Here is a 17,260-nt window from a genome sequence, read left to right on the forward strand (position 1 = left end):
TTCCTCTTGAATCACTCTATCTATTAAAAACTGCATCAAAATCCGTTGCGTTGTTTCAAAGATTTAAGCATGCAAAGGGACATAGGGACAGAGAAGGCGACTTTGTTTTATACTATGTAGATTATGATGATAAGTTATACAATAAAATATTTTGGGAAATTAGGCGTATGTAATTTGTATTTCTATGCAATAAATATCGATCAGACGAAACCCTAATGGGTGTCTAGGGACGTCGACCATTACTTAAATTCAATTTTGGGTAAAAAAAATTGTCTTTGAGGGTTCGAGCGAGGGAATATTCCTTAGGGACAGTGTTGGTATATTCTGTTTAATGTATAAATAATGCTAGTTTAATTGGACATTCGCATCGGCCTTATACGATATTTCAGAAAGTACTCGCACTATAAATATTAAAGTGCCAAAATTATATATTAAAAATAAATTATGCATGACATATAATGTAGAGTAGTGTTAGTAGTGGCTTAAACATCATTAGAATGGAACCGTGGAAATTCATTCTGTACGAGCCCACTGTACATTTTGCTCACTAAGGCTTTTTATAAGCGTGGCGATTTCCTAAATCGTCGAAGTTACGCCCCGAGAGTATAGTCCGGCGAAGGCACTCCAAATGTTACATTGCATTCATTCGTTACATTATAAAAATAAAAATAAAATAAAATGATTTATTTCAGGCCAATTAATAAGTCCATATATTGTTAGTATATAAAACTTATAACTATGTTAGTAAAATTAGTATTAAAAATATTTAAATATTTAATTCATTAGTCTACGTTGATTTGAGACACCCGGTACATGGGCATGTATAATGGAGTATAAGTGCGTATAGAGTAAATGGAGTATAATTATGTACCCAGTGTCTCAAAACAGCACATTCGGGCTTATTTGCTATAACATTGCAATTAAAATTTCATTATTTTACTTATACTCTATTGTTGTTCGCGATTGGTTAATATATAGTAAAACTAAACTATTGACTTTGACATAAAAATAAAATAAGGGGGCGCATCTCGATAAATATCCTAGAACGGTCAGAACTCTCCATCAGTCTCTGCCTACAATCTAGTTATGTCAAAATTAGGCTGGATTACGTAGAGGCGTTACAGGCATACTTTTGGGTCTTAACGTCAGATTTCTGTATCTGTTTCTTAATAAGTGCACAGCCGGACATCGAACCTACGACCTCAGGAATGAGAGTCACTCGCTGAAGCGACTAGGCCAACATTGCTCTTAAACTCTCCCTATATATGGGTAACACTGAAAATGTTTAGAACTGGCCAGTTAGAAACATTGCTAATGAAAACTTTTTTGAATTTCAATTTTAGAACTCTTTGGTAACCTGTAACTGTTTGGTAATGCATTCATTTGTCATTTGTTTTTGTGAATTGGCGGCAAATCTAAAATTCTTGTTACACGAGAAAATGAACCCAAAGCGCGAAAATTTTCGGTCAATGATTTATTATGACTTATCTATGACTAAACAGGTCACGTCAATAGAGCCTATTTCAGCGAATTTATTTGTAAGATATTGAAATAGTCAAATGGCACTATATTAAGGCGTGAATAACGCAATTTAAATTGACCACACTGCAACTGGGCAAATAACAAGGCTACCGGCACAGTGTTGCCAATTTAGAACATTTCCGCAATTTTCGGGTGACTTGACTGGAATTCATTTAGCAAAATGAATTTCCCACAGCTTTCGGAGGCTAGTTCTATCTCAGGATTCTATTTTATAATGTCTCTTTGTATGTAGAATTGTCCAATTAAATTAGGTGTATTTATCTTACTTTGTTTTACTGGTGGAAGAGGTGAATAATACAATCGTAGGTATTGTAAAAGTTGCTTCCCCCGCGAACTTCGTTTCTCCTTAATGTGTTTTTACTGAGACTATCTTATCAGTACATACCAACTTGGAATATTTTGCTATGCTACTCCAGAGAGTGTTCGGTGTTCCGGAATCAAAACTGTTTAGGTTTTTTTGTGTAAATTTTTCTTAATATAAGCCTCAAATTTCAAGTTATAGGTTTTTTATTAATAAATAAAAAATAAGGGGTTGTTTTTTAAATGCATACTGTGTCATAATATAAAAAAAAAAAAAACAAAACAAAAATTTAGATGTTGTCCGATTCGCAGACCTAACCGATAAGCACACAAAATTTCACGAAAATGGTCGAGCAATTTCGACGGAGTTTAATCACAAACACCGTGTCACGAGTATTTTATGTATTAGAATTGGCATTTTACTCAACTTTCCTACTCAACTTACAATTTCCCCTTAGATAATGAAGCCACATCAAAAGTTGTTCTAAATCCCAAGTTTCATAGACAAAACTTATTAAGCTTACAGTATTCTTCGTGAAGTAAGTGCAGGCTAACTTATGAACTTCTTTATACCCCTGATGTTTGTGGTTTTAACCTCGTTTCCATATGGTTTGTACGACACACATAAAACTTACTTATTAAAACTACTTTTTCTTTAAAATTGTTTGAAACATGCACTATGTACCACGGAATACTAGTAAAAGCTACAACACAGGGACTCCTCAGTATATTCAGTACGTAGTATACTTTGAAGATGAATTTTGTCACAACCATATTCCTGTCATGTTTTTTTAAACCTAAATTTTGAACCCTTGATCCTAGGTTCAAATGGTTTTAGTAGATTAAAAACTCATATAGGTATGCCTCTTGATATTATATAAATGCACATTGTATGTTAGTTATTTCGACTATGAATTGTATGTATGGGTGTTGTTCCCACGAGAATATATTTCACCATGCCTACTGCAGATTTTTCCTCTGTTTTTATTATTATTTACATATTAATTACTTAAGATGTCACGTGGAACACGGTGCACCAATGGACTTTCTTTCTATGTGCGCATTTAACATTTGCTCGAACGGTGAAGGAAAACATCGTGAGGAAACCGACATGTCTGACCCAAAAAATCGACGACGTGTGTCAGGCACTGGAGGCTGATCACCTACTTGCCTATTAGATTTATAAATGATCATGAAACACATTCAGAAATCTGAGGCTAAGACCTAAAGAGGTTGTAGCGCTTCTGTTTTTTTTACACTTTATTCATAAATGTATGTTGTGTTACTAAAATGAATAAATGAATTTCAATTTGAAAAATAACGCTTAAAGCATAAAACCAACGTTTTTAAACTTTTTACCTGTTATTCCAACTAGTTAGTGCTCATATAATTTAGTTCCCATATATTTCAATAAAACTTCTCTTGATGAAAGCCTTTCGTGGTATATTATTTACATAAATGCATTATTATCGTGCTGTCGTGAGTTCTGACGCTCATTGAAATGAAATTACACCCTGCACTGCTTTAGGGCTGCCACTTTTATAATCAAAAAGTGTTTATTAAAGTTTAAGTAAATTTGAATTCCTATGTGTAAGATTTGCTAACCCTTTTAAGTAAAAAATTCCAGTATCAGGGTTCCCAGCTCTTCCATAACAAACCTCATTCTAAATTCCTTAAAATAATTTACATCTTCTATTTTCTTTATTTTTGTTTTTTTTTCACTGTGATCAACACGCCTGAGTGCATGAGTATAGGTGCAAATGTGTGAGTGAGTCAGTGAGTGAATGAATAAGCTGTATAATTAATAACATAGTAGGTCTCAGAAGCAACACTGCATAGGGTGTGTTCATAAGTCAGTCCTTAAGTCGAGTTTTTAGATTGTAGACGGTGAGCGGGTAGATATTTAATTTATTATAGATAAAGTAGCGTATGCGTCATTTTATGACCATGCCTAAAAGGCATAGTATGTGCGGGTTCTATATTTAAACCATTCGTAATTGCTACGTAACGTTTTTTTCTACAGATCTTGTTTATTTTAAAAATTAAATCAAATTCTAGGTGCTTATGCATCAAAGGAGCGTTATATAACGCTCCTTTGATGCATTTTAGAAATCATCGCATCCTTATTAGGCTAGTCTTCTTCTCCGCCATAAAGTTAAAAGAATAAGTGTGGAGTTTTTTTCCCATTCTTCTGCACACGAAATTTCCTTTTGAAGAGAATCATCTTTATATTTAATTTAACGTTCAAAAGTGTCATTTTAGGTGGTGTAATTGGAATAAGTGATTTGACTTTGACAATTAGTATTCTATAATTTTCCTTTTAGTATTCTATATTATGCCTTTAGATAACACAGATCCATTTTAGTTAGTATCTGGGAGACTTTTCGGGCTGAATCTTGTGAGGCAAGAGAAGTTGTAAAAGGTAAGATGTGATCAGCTGTTTCAAATTAAAACAGCTATTGATCTCATTATAGTTGTTATGCAAAGTATGTATTTGTAAACGTTATTAAAATATCAGTCACGAATGCCTCCTCTAGTTTCAAAAAGACGAGTCGGTACTATTTAAATTTAAAGAATTGTTAGTTTCAGTTAAACATATTAATTTTGTTATGTAAGAGCTGGTATCACTGACATATGTATGTTTGTTAATACAAATTTCCTTCTAATGAATAAACAAATTTATATTTCTTTATTTATATAATATCTATTTTGTGTTTTAATCGTCCTAAGCCTGCTGGGAACCGAAAAATGTAACATATTGTTAGAATCATATTGATAACTTGGTTTTTATTTTTATTTTTTATAGAACAGGGGGCAAACTAGCAGGAGGCTCACCCGATGTTAAGTGATACCGCAAATATTAAGTAATGTTACTTAAGTCATTAAGCCTTATTGATAACAAATGATTTCTTCCAGGCAACGCTAGTATTTAAAAATAAAAAATAAACACTTAAGGAGGGTAAAGTACAAGTAGTGGATAAATAATTAATAAAAAACCGAAAATTACATGTTTATCTGATCTGATCTACTAGCTAAAATTAAACTAAAATAAATATTATTAATACTAACGAAAAGCTTCAGGTCATATTGACTATATTAAAGTAGCTAATTACTAGGCAGTAAATAAATGCTCAAATATTATATTATATTCTTTGATATTAAAAGGTTAGAAGTACCTGCTCTTTTACTTTCCGCATATTCATAACAACACAACTAATAATAATTACACGGAAAACTTGATCACCTGTGTATTTGAGAAACACAAGTATAAATATACTTTATTTAAATACTATAAATAAAACACATCAGTGGCGCTACAACCTCATTAAGTCTTGGCCTCAGATTTCTAAATCTGTTTCATGATCATTTTTCAAACGGAAAGGCAAGTAGGTAATCAGCCTCCAGTGCCTGACACACGTCGTCGACTTTTGGGGTCTAAGACATGTCGGTTTCCTCACGATGTTTTCCATCACCGTTCGAGCAAATGTTAAATGGCCACATAGAAAGAAAGTCCATTGGTGCACAGCCGGGGATCGAACCTACGACCTCAGGTATGAGAGTCGCACGCTGAAGCCACTAGGCCAACACTGCTCTTTATTTAAATACTTTCAAGAAATATGAAACTTGAAAAAAACTATCATCATTCTTCATGAACATATTAAATTCATGAACATATATTTACCAGCCCTAGCAATCCATTTTGTTAAATGCTACTTTAATATTTAATTTGTTTTGTTAAAGGGAAGGTTTGCGACAAATGACAGTAATTGTTAGAGCATTGTAGCTACCACTATGAATGTACTTAGATTATGAGTTGGAATATTGTGATTTTATTTGTTGTTTAGTCTTATTCTTTTGTTACAATTTAAACGAAACTACAAAAACAATTCAATGTAACATAATAGTGGTTTTCATTTATTCATAACTTTTCCGTTATATTTTGTTTAATTTTGATTCGACCGCAGGGTTATATATTTACTCTTATCATGAGACCAAGAGTTTAAAGTGTAAAATCATGAACATGTGTAATTGGGTAATAAAACACTACACTAAATAATATTTTTTTAATTAACAACATTGCAAACAACTAAATTGTGCAGGCCACAATACATTTCTTTTACAACCACCATTTAATATTACTGCATAAGGCTCATTCACGGAGTGTTGGCCTTTCAAAACTAATGGATCTCCATACATTTTTGTTACAATATCTTTAGCCAATCTATTCGCTTCGTCAATACATATAGGTCCTTTAAAGACAGGCAAGAAATTCATTGCAGGATAATCATTCACTTGTATAACTATGTTCCCATCTAATGTTTTTATTTTTGACTTCCAAACTAATAAATTGACCAGTGGATTATTAGTTTTAATTAAATATCTGTTATTATCGTCGTATTTTGCCACTGTTAAACTGCCTAAGTCAACTTTGAGTTTCTCGCTAAAACTGGCATTTGGATCGTTAAAGTTGTCATCAAAGTATTGTAATGGTAGTATTTTTGGGATTTCCTCATTGATTTTGTTTCTGTAAACATCTTTAATATTGTTTATCGCCCATTCAGGGGTTTGATCGTTTAATTGATTATATTGTGGACTTTGATTTATAGAGGCGTATGGTGTTATAGGGCCATTTGCCTTTTCATTAGAATAGTATGGGTTAATCTTAAATGGACTGTATTGTATGTTATCAATATTTTCAGGACCATAATATTCAGGCTGTCGAAGTGATTTTAATTGTTCGTTATCTAAACTTGTATCGAATACATTTCTGTTAATTGATTTTTGATTGGCATATGACTGTGCGTAAGGCATTACTGTACTGTAAAGTTGTGAAATAAATGGCGCGCTATTATAATCTACATTTAGTCCTGGGTTATGTATAATACATTTTGCATTAGCTGTATTCGATTGCTTAAAGTTTATCTTATATGGGTCCTGACTTTTAGTAGAATGTCTTTGAGCATTTATTGAAAGGTTAGGTACGTTGGTGGGTATGAATGAAGGAATTGAATTGATAGCTTCACTTGTATACTTATTTCTGTTCATTAATTTACTAAATGCCTCCCAGTTCGGCTGGTGTTTAGCACGGTTAAAAGCCTGACTACTGACTGATAACGCCGATGGCGAGTACATTGTAGGATTATTATTCGTTTCAACGCATGAGTTATAATCTTTGTTAGGTGTAGTCGAATATCTTTCACTACTGAAGTCTGCAATACTAGGACTCGTAGATATAGTTGGCGCTTGGTAGTTTAAACAAGGAATATTCGAAGGTTTTATGTTTATGTTACTTTCTCTATTCAACATTATTCTGTCTGTTTTAACTCTTAAAGGATTGTTATTTAGAGAAGATTTTGTGTTACAAACGTTTTGGTTATAAGATTTGTAAGTGAGTTCATTTACCGCACGTGTTTTAAAGTTAGGTGCGAGAGTAACATCACTTATTGAAGTTTCACGAGGTAGACCTGAGTAACCAAAACTATATGGTTCAGTGGATGGCAAGCCTGTCATAATGTTACTTTTCTGTGTCTGGTATATGTTTCGATAAGCATCTTGATGTTCAGGTATGTATTTAAAAGTTTGTTCTTTAGGAACACTATACTTCACATTATTAAGTTTATCATCTGAAAAAATACATGGTTCAAAGGATGGCGATTGTGTTATCTGTACATTATCATTTAGTTGATCATTAAGTGTATTGATTTTTGGGAAACATGGACTCTTCTGAGTATATTTTACGAACGTATCCGACATGTACGAACTTCCTAATGGCTGAGGATAAATAAATGCAGGATATTGGGTAAATTTAGATGAAGATTGCGGCGTTTCCAAATGTGAGTATTGTTCTTTACTTAAATTAGGGGTTTCGAATGATAATTGCGAGTTATAGTTCCATGGTACATTTACAAAATCATTAGATGGTGAACACCCATTATTTAACGTGGGATTGTAATATCTTTGAGTTAATGACGCAAAGGGCGGTGTAGTTCGTAGACCAGCTTTACCAAAATCAAAATTATAAGACGAGGGACTTTTCATCTGTATGGTACTTGGATTGTATGAATCTTGATTTACATCAAATGATTGTGGGTTTTGTGGCGATGTAAATGAAATAGGTTTACTAGTTGTAGAATAAGACGGTGTTAGTATTGGATCAATCTGTGATGTGTGAAAATGTGTGGTAGGTTTTCTATTGATAATATATTTATTTCCTTGTATTAAATTAGATATTGCGGGAGATTCTATTTCATAACCCAGTGATGGATTTTGATTGTAAAACATAGTATCAGCGTTTAATTTTGGAATATAATTTTGATTATTGTAATTTCCTGCAGGATTATTAGAATTTCCTATTTTGTAAAGGTACTGGTTATACGCGTTACTTTCAGGATATTCCGTGTCTGAAATAAATTGTTTATTGTATATAGGGTTTTCTATTCCATACCATACTAGAGGATTTAAATTTGTGAATGGATTGCGGGGTAATCCTAATAAATGTAGCATCTTATTCGATGTATCCTTCTCTGAGGATACGCACGGTGTAACATAATTTGTATATGGAACTCTACTTTCTATAGAATTGTGATATGATTTTGTTTTGTAGGAACTCGCAGGTTCTATGTATGAAGTCGCATCAGTCGGAAGTGGTAAAACTCGGTTATAATTATTTAAATTATTGTTTGGATATTGATATAATGGTGGATGGTTATCATTTGAAGATTTATGATTTGGTTGACAAATGTTAGGTGTTGATTTATAAGGTTTTTGTTTATGATTTGTGACAATACTGTTGTATTGAGTTATTGGAGGCTGACCGTTGTAAATGAAACCGTATGCTGTGGAGTAATCAGGAGTTTCTGTAGTATGAATTGTTAAAGATTTATTCTTAAACCATGGATGAGTTTGTGTTTGAAAATAATTGGGATATTTATTGCATTTGTATAGCTTTTGGGAATATGCGTTTCTGTGAGGTACATTTTGATTTGGTTTTTGCTGAGACCAAAGAAGAATATTATCATATTTGCTTGGACTAGTATATCTAGGTCTCATGTGAAATGTTTCAGGTTCTGAGTGTGCCATATGAGGTGCAATGGTCGCGTCTTCTCCATACTGAATCTTAGGACTTGTATATTCAAATTTAGGCCACTGGAACTTTTTGAACGCCATTGGTTGTGGATAACGTAATTTGTCCTGAGATGATCCTGAATGTCCAAGATAGTATTTTTGAGGAAACTCATTTTTATCTGGATATTCTTTATCTAAATTTTGATTTAACTCTGCATTACAATCTATTTGTGAAGGTGTTTGTGTATATTGTCCATTATTATTACTATAACTTATTGTTTGAGTGTATATGCTACCATCATTGAGTCGAGTTTCGTAGTCACCATTAATTAAATTTTTAGGTGTCATTTGTATATTTTTATGTATACAAGGGAGATTCATAGTAGAAGTAGCTGCTATATTATCTTTTCTTATTGCATATGGTTGATTTAGCTCTGTAGCATCATTTCCAGATGAAGCTGGTGTGTCGTAACTAGGTTGTGATGCAACATGAATAGGATTTTGTTCTATATAAATATTTTTATCAAGACTTGGTATGGAATGGAATCCTTTTGTATGTGAAACCATAGGTAAATCGTATGTTGAGTTATTTTGTTGTATTAAATCGGCGAATGTCCAGATTGGGTTTTGAGAAATTTGATCAGGTATTGGTGTATAATAATTACAGGAACATGGATATCTTTTTGTTTTAATATTATTTTTAGCCATAATGGATGCTTGAAGTTTGTTTAATAACATAGGGTTAGACTTAGGATATATTTTAGAAATATAGTTAGTGGGTGTTAATTGTACTGGATTTAAATAGGAAACAGTGGGTTGAGAAAAATTAATAGAACCTAACTCATGTTCGTTCACACATTTTAAATTAGGACTTGAATATTTATATGAGTTCAGTGTCTGCTCAAGGTCATAATTATGAAGCTTTCTTTGGGGTACTGATTTATATTTAAATATTTGTGATGGATTGTTTTGATGGTGTTTCTTGTAATTTATGTATTGTCTCATGTCGTGGAATATTATTGATGGTTTTATATCTTTGAATGTGTGTAAATGTTCATTGCATATAGTAAGTGGACTATGATAAGGTAAAGTAGGCTGATAGTGAATGTGAGGTTGATATGTATTAAAACCAGTCATTAAGGGTTTGAAGGTTAATTGTGGGCCTAGCATTGCTTCTTGTGGTTGATTAGTATATTCCTGTGTATTAAAGTATTTCAGTAGTGTTAAAAATTTATTAGTATAAGATGTTTTCGAGCTGTAAAATGGATTGTAAGATTTTATACTATGTAATACTTTATGTGGTACTCCAGAATTAATTTCTTCATTCGCGAAATCCATAACATTTGCGTCCGTAGATGGGTTCGCACTGAGATATGAAGTATTTATTTCACAAATGTCATCTACTTTCTCATCTAAGTGGAATTGTCCTTTCGGTTGAAACGTTTTTCTGTGAATATGTTTGGAATATGATGGAGTATCATAATTGCTTTTCGGTTGAGGAGACTTTTCGAAGTAATTATCAGCTTTTGGTCCCATATCTAGGATTTCAGATGTAGTAAAACAGGGAATAGTGTTTTCCATAAATGTACCAGTAGTTTTTTCTAATGGTTCTATTATCCTATCCACACTTGTACGTATGCTTCTTATGTCTTTATCAATGAAGTATTTATTCGGCTGCGAAATCTCTTCGTTCTGACCGGATGGTTTATAAGAGACCGTTTCTTGTATTTGTGGTAGCATTTGCGCTGATACATCATCATCAAGAACAATATTCGCTGAATTATATTTTTCAGATGGATATTCCAATAACCTTTTGGTATTGAAATTATCAACTAGTTCAGCTTCTTGAGCTCCTTTGGTTGAAGCGCTTTGTGAATTGAACTTATCCGTAATCACCTTATCAGAGTAGTGATATTGATCTTCTGCGTCGTTTTTTATTTCTGGGTTACTTCCTGTATTATATCGAGGAAAAATATCGATACTTGGGTTTGTTATTTCATCAGCACTGTTATTATCTGTGTCGGACCATATTGAACCCCTAGATCCTAAAGGTTCAAAAGTATTTGCTACATCTTCGTCATCTTCATGAAATTGTTTCCTATAGCCTCTAAGGTAAGATGCTCGAGTACTGCTCTCAGTATAATTATGTTTATGGTCAGCTGCGTTTAAATCAACGTTTATATCTACGCCTTTGTACTTATTATTTGGATAGTTAAGCTCATAGCCTTGCTTATCTTGATTATACAAAACACCAATTGGAACTTCGTGTTTTTCATTACTGCTATTACTGGTATCATTTGCGCCAGTTATTAAGTCGTTGTGTCTTTCCTGTTCCTCATTGCCTAATACTAACATATTAACGTTTTTATTTTTTCCCTTATAATTATTGTTTGGAAAATTGAACTCATAGCTTCGTTTATCTTGATTATATAAACCATCATATGGAACAACGAGATTTTCTTCATTGACATTATTGTTATCATTAGCGTTGTTACAATTTTGCTCTTCATCGTTTCCTGATACTAAAACATTAATGTTTATTTTTTTCACTTTATAATTATTGTTTGGATAATTGAACTCATAGACTTGCTCATCTTGATTACATACACCATCATATGGAACTTTGAGGTTTTCTTCACTGACTGCATTGTTATTATTAACGTCACTTGTTAAGTCATTGCGGCTTTGCTGTTCCTCTAAAACATTTTTGCCTTTGCAGTTTTGATTGCATGAGACATTCAACTCATTTTCTTCTTGATGATCATTTTTATCGTAAATATTATCTTGCAAGTCATTACTAATGAGAGTTTCAATGTTACTATAACCAGTATAAGGTTGAAAAACACTGACATTTATATCTTTTCCTTTAAATTGTTGTCCGTCGGGATCTCCAAACTCGTAATAACTATAATCGCCTTGCGCTGGCCTATAATAATTACTATTGCTTGTATCTAAACCAGAGCTCATTATGTTATCAACATAGACATTTATATCCTTTCCTATGTAAAGTCTATCATTTGGTATATTAAATTCATAGTAATTTCTATGATTTTTGATATCTCTGTCTATGCCCGATATATCATCTTCGGGTATAATAATTAAATTATTTAAATAATAATAGCTGTTTTCATTTTCTAGTTTCTTGTAAAAATAATGGGGATATTTAGATAACAAATGTTTTAAAACACTTAAGGATGAATTTAAACTTCTTATATAACTGAATTCTTCATCTTTGTAGGAAAAGAAATACACTTCTATTTCATGAACACATATATAGTGTAACATCTCGCTTATTATATTGTCTAGTTTATAATCTGAGCCTGCTATGTAAACTTTCTTTTCTGTATTTTTTTTATCAGGACTTACAGCGCTAAAGTCTTCATTAGTATTTTGAATTGCTTCGATGTCTCCATTGTTCTGTCAAAAGAAATTTACCTAAATGTATATTCTGAATTAGGTACTCTTCTCCTCATTGATTTAACCACTATCTCATGTGTGTGTGTATCGTTGTATTATGGATTACATAACACGTATCTTACAATGTGTTATGTAAAGATACGCACATACATACCCTTACATATACATTTTTATAAAACATAATATTAGGCCAGCTACACGTTTCTAATTGAGTATCGGTTTTATACCTGCATCGTGATTTTCATTCTTAAACATCGAGACACTGAGAAGGTATATATTATTTGATTAAGTGTTTCAGAAAGTGCGAACGTTAAAAAGGACTACAACGCCCTTAATATTAATTGCCATACCTGTTCATAATATTGATCCCAAGAGCGTAGCGTGTAGACATCTTGACTCAACAATATAACTGAAAAAATAATTACAAATTTAACAGAAGAAAGTATTTGTTAACGCAGAATTGTGAAAGCCTTAAACGGCCTTTGTTGTAAATCATTCTTATATGATTTTTCGTATTGTCTATGCTAATAGGTTTATATGATATATTACTCTTGCCGAATATCTGAGCCTGCCTCAAATATTCATTTGCACAGAGCTTTTAACATTAATTTAAAATGATTGACAAAAGGATTAAAATGGCCAAATTTCCCAAAATAAACCCAAATATATAATTTTGTATCTCTAATATGAACACAAAGAATAAATAATGACGTCTAATCTGTACGAGTAAGTTTGTAATTAATTAGCGAGACCGCCATTTTGAGTTAATGTCATTAATGAGGTAATTTCAATTCTGCTTTTTATTCATTCAAATATCATTTATGTGAAATATATTTTACGTTTCATGTTTTATTCAGACTGAAATTTTCTTTAAAAAAACTTTTTTCTCTGTGGTAATTTGCAATCAGCCCTAAGGCTATCAGCGAATTTGTTCTGTTGAGCTGTCATGTGGAGTGACTTCCCATTAGAAGCATCTACTCATCTTCTGCCTGGAGCTACTGCTATTTTTTTAAAATAAAATAAAAAAAGAAACAAAGTATAGGTAACATGAAAAAAATATATGAAAATTAAATTATTAAAAAAAGCTATAATAGGTTTACTGCCAATTATTATAGATTGCTTTCGAATGTAAATAATATGTAGTATTTAAAATAAATTCAGAATCCTCTAGATAAATATTCATTGAAATACATAAGTAACGATGCGCGCTAAAATGGCGGCAACAAAAACAAAATGGCAGATTGAATGGCATTTAATCGGCCATTTTGCAATTGTAATTCGAGGATAAAAACGGTTTAAAATGTTTTAAACAAACGATTAAGTCGCCTAGAACTACTACATTTATTTGCATGTTCGAATGGTTACATAAAATAGTGTAGTGTTAAATCCGTAGCATGACATTATTATACTATACTTTTAGGTCTGTGAATCCTATTTTTTAATTCATTCTTTTATAGTAAACAACTACAAGTTCTATTGAAACGTACCTCTATGCTATTGAATGTCCTAAGTTGTATAATTAGATTAGCCCTATTTTTAATTTTGTAATGATATGTAATGATAAATACTCACAAATTAAAATCCTGATTTTGTAGTGATGTAATTCTGATCGTGGGATTATCATATCGGAAAGGAGTTGGCCGAATCATTTAGGAAACGATTTTTTTCTGAAATTGAAATAAACCTGAACAAGTTTTAAAGACACAAGTATATTTGTATATCTGGTTTATTATAAAACAATATGAATATTTTTAATTTTTATTTCTCAATATCACAAGAACCTACATAAAAGTAGAAAATGTAACGAAGTATAATACTTAGACAAGTTCCCCTGAACTTAGATTTTTTTCGTATAAGTTACTTTGTACCAAATCAAAAAACTTTGCACTCAAACCAGAAGAGAGTGAAAAAGTTTGAAACGTCTGATTTTCCGCGTAATTTACACACGAATCCCACACCATCCAATAACCACAGCAATATCATCAACTTCAATATGTTCTGTGACCTAATCCAGCGTTATAAAAGTGTAACGACTTATTCGTATATATAAAACCTCTTAAATATATATAGACTTGAATAAGTATATTACATTGTACCTACTGCCGGTACTAACGGTGTCTCGACGACATGAAAAAACAAACAAAACAAGTTGTGTAGAAAATTTAGAATTCAAATTATTTCATCTAAGTAATAGGTATATAAAATTCTCGTGCGACACGAGGTGTTTGTAGGTAAACTCCTCCGAAACGGCTTAACCAATTCTCATGAAATTTTGTATACATATTGGGTATGTCTGAGAATCCGACAAGATCTATTTTTCACCCCCTAAATTTTAAGGGTAGTCCAACCCTAATTTTTTTTTAATTTTGGGATAATTTAATAATTTTTTATGATACAACATTAAAAAGTAAATACAACCCTAATTTTCAACCCTCTACGATCAACCCCTATTTTTTACTGTAAATGATATACTTACATGGCAAAACGACGTTTGCCAGGTCAGCTCGTTAATATTATTAACTTAATTTGAATAAAAATTTGACGATACGTAATTATTAATTGTTATTGTATTATTCGCGCCTTTTTCTAAAAGGACCACAGACCACATATACTTCTGACAACTTTTTAGATAATTTGCTGTAAAAATCCATTCTTTAAAAAGAGGCAGGAAAGTCACTTGTCTATTGATTAGAGATACTAGACTGTGGAACGTGGTGGAGACCTAACATACATAAGACAAACTGGTATATTAATGATTTAAGCCTGGCCCGAGGCAAATAATAATAAAAAAAACTATGCCACATGAAAACATAGCTATGGGTGCTTTTGATCTTCAAATCGATTTTTTCTACCGACATGGGGCTGGGAACAATTCGACAGTCGTAACTAACTCTAAACGAATCTGTGGAAATGATATTAGTTCGATCACGCCTTTATGTGATTTTGTCTCAAGGCCCTGTATTTGGTCCAATTTGTACTATCTCTAAATTCACAATACAAACTGATATAAACTTATCGATACCCTTTATGTTGTTGGCAGATACCAAAAGTCTTGAATGTATTCTAAATTTCGAGACTCGAGGAAACCGGCATGCTTTAGACCCAAAAGCAATGGCGTGTGTCGTCTATTAAAAAAAAAAACAAATGATCACCCAGCATAAATCTGAGGACCAGACATATACTTATATTATAGCGTTTGTTTTGACTTGTTTATGCAAAACAGTATGAATTTGTTTCGTTAGATAAAAAAAACTTACATGAATCAGAGACTATATTGAAGAATATACCTTCATTACGAAGGACTTGGTAATATTCTTAGTGTTGTATGATACTGAAGATTTGCTTTGAAAATGTTTAAAAAAATATTAGACACACGTCACGCGATTTGACATAGATTTGTTAATTTAAAACCTATTATAATCGATTTCATTTGTTTGAAAATACTAAAATACGCGATGGTTTAGTGGTTTCACGTTTCGTTATCAGTAATTAATATTTTTTACTTAAACATTAATTACATAAAAAAAAGCTTCTAAACTTGACAAGTAGTTTAAAAATGGTTTTGTTTAGTTTAAACGTTTTATTTTTCGCATCAATATCAAATTGTTTTCTTACAGAAATTGTAATTAAAGTAAACTAATACTTGGTTTTCTTAAAGTCCCAAAAATTCTTTTTCTTTCACAAAATGCCAAAAAACTTCGCGTGATCTTCGTTTTTTTTTTATAGAACAGGGTTCAAACGGGCAGGATGTTAAGTGATACCGCCGCCCATGGACACTCACAATGCCAGAGGGCTCGCGAGAGCGTTGCCGGCCTTTTAAGAATTGGTACGCTCTTTTCTCGAAGGACCCTAAGTCTTCGTTTATTAAGAAAGCCTTATAATAATAACTATTTCAGACGATTTCATTAAATAATAGTTTATGTGCTAAGTCACGCTGTGAGATTCATGTCTAAATTAATTATTGACGTACGGAAGTCAGACTTAGCAGTACGGTAACTTGTTCTTACTCTCAGTTTTATCACTTAACAAAGATTTTATTAGCCGATCTATTTATGATTTTATGGATTTATTCATTATAAAGTAGTTTCATCCGCTATTCATATATTTTATTTTCTACATGTATGACAAACAAAAGATGAAATTTTTCGTAATAGAACTAGAACTCAAGACAAAGAGAAATAAAAAAATATGTATATAAATATCTTAAAATAACATTGTACGCAAATACAAATACTAGAACACTAACAACACTAACCTTAATTTTTTGAACTGATACTATACATATAAGAAATGTTAACAATAATTATAATATCCATTAAATAATTATAATATTAATAAAGTAGTTTCATTAAAAGCGCGCTTGTAGTGAGCAGAAAATAATTTTAAACTCATACAAGTTATTATAAACTTATTTATAAAATTAAACGATGCATAGATTGCTATCAATTCTACGATTGGCTCTCCACAATATTAGATAGAAATAACTTTGTAGTTCTATATGTGATAGCTTATCCCGAGGGTATTATAGGTCTGCTAGAATCTGTCAGAACACGATAAATTCATTAGACTATGAGTTTAAATTACACGTAGACCTACATATAGTATAGGTCACTTAGGAATCACTTTGTTGAGATCGGAGGCTTTATGTATGAGCATACTAATTTAAAATGATCTATAATTTTTTGCAATCACAAATTTCTTTATAAGTGCAGTGACTTTGTTGTTTATTTATTAGAGACTTTTGGGCCTGGGGTCCACTTGGACGTAATTAAAGGTAAAAGTTAGCGCCAGGTAGACAGTACCTGGGGTCCTGTCTGTATGTACCTGGGGTCATTGTTTCTTTCCATTTTTTGTCATCGTTTCTTTAAGTAGGGCAAATGGAAAATATATGGTCGAGTTGAGTAGTTTATGTATCCATTTTGAAAGATTGAAACAT

At 31.9% G+C, this 17,260-nt stretch overlaps 1 protein-coding gene and 1 long non-coding RNA gene across 2 annotated transcripts in view; one reads left to right on the forward strand and one right to left on the reverse strand.

The window, feature by feature from the left end:
* The window catches only part of LOC110996172 (igLON family member 5), a 105,391-nt gene that overhangs the window by 7,607 nt on the left and 80,524 nt on the right, over positions 1-17,260 (forward strand). The window lies entirely within an intron of this gene.
* On the reverse strand, positions 12,043-15,677 carry LOC123690132. Its single transcript, XR_006750932.1, has 4 exons — positions 15,582-15,677; positions 13,897-13,991; positions 12,675-12,733; positions 12,043-12,324 (listed from the first exon to the last, which is right to left on the reverse strand). It is a non-coding gene; the product is annotated as an uncharacterized LOC123690132 (long non-coding RNA).

Source organism: Pieris rapae, chromosome 22 (assembly GCF_905147795.1).
Source record: "Pieris rapae chromosome 22, ilPieRapa1.1, whole genome shotgun sequence".
Classification (NCBI taxonomy): domain Eukaryota; kingdom Metazoa; phylum Arthropoda; class Insecta; order Lepidoptera; family Pieridae; genus Pieris; species Pieris rapae.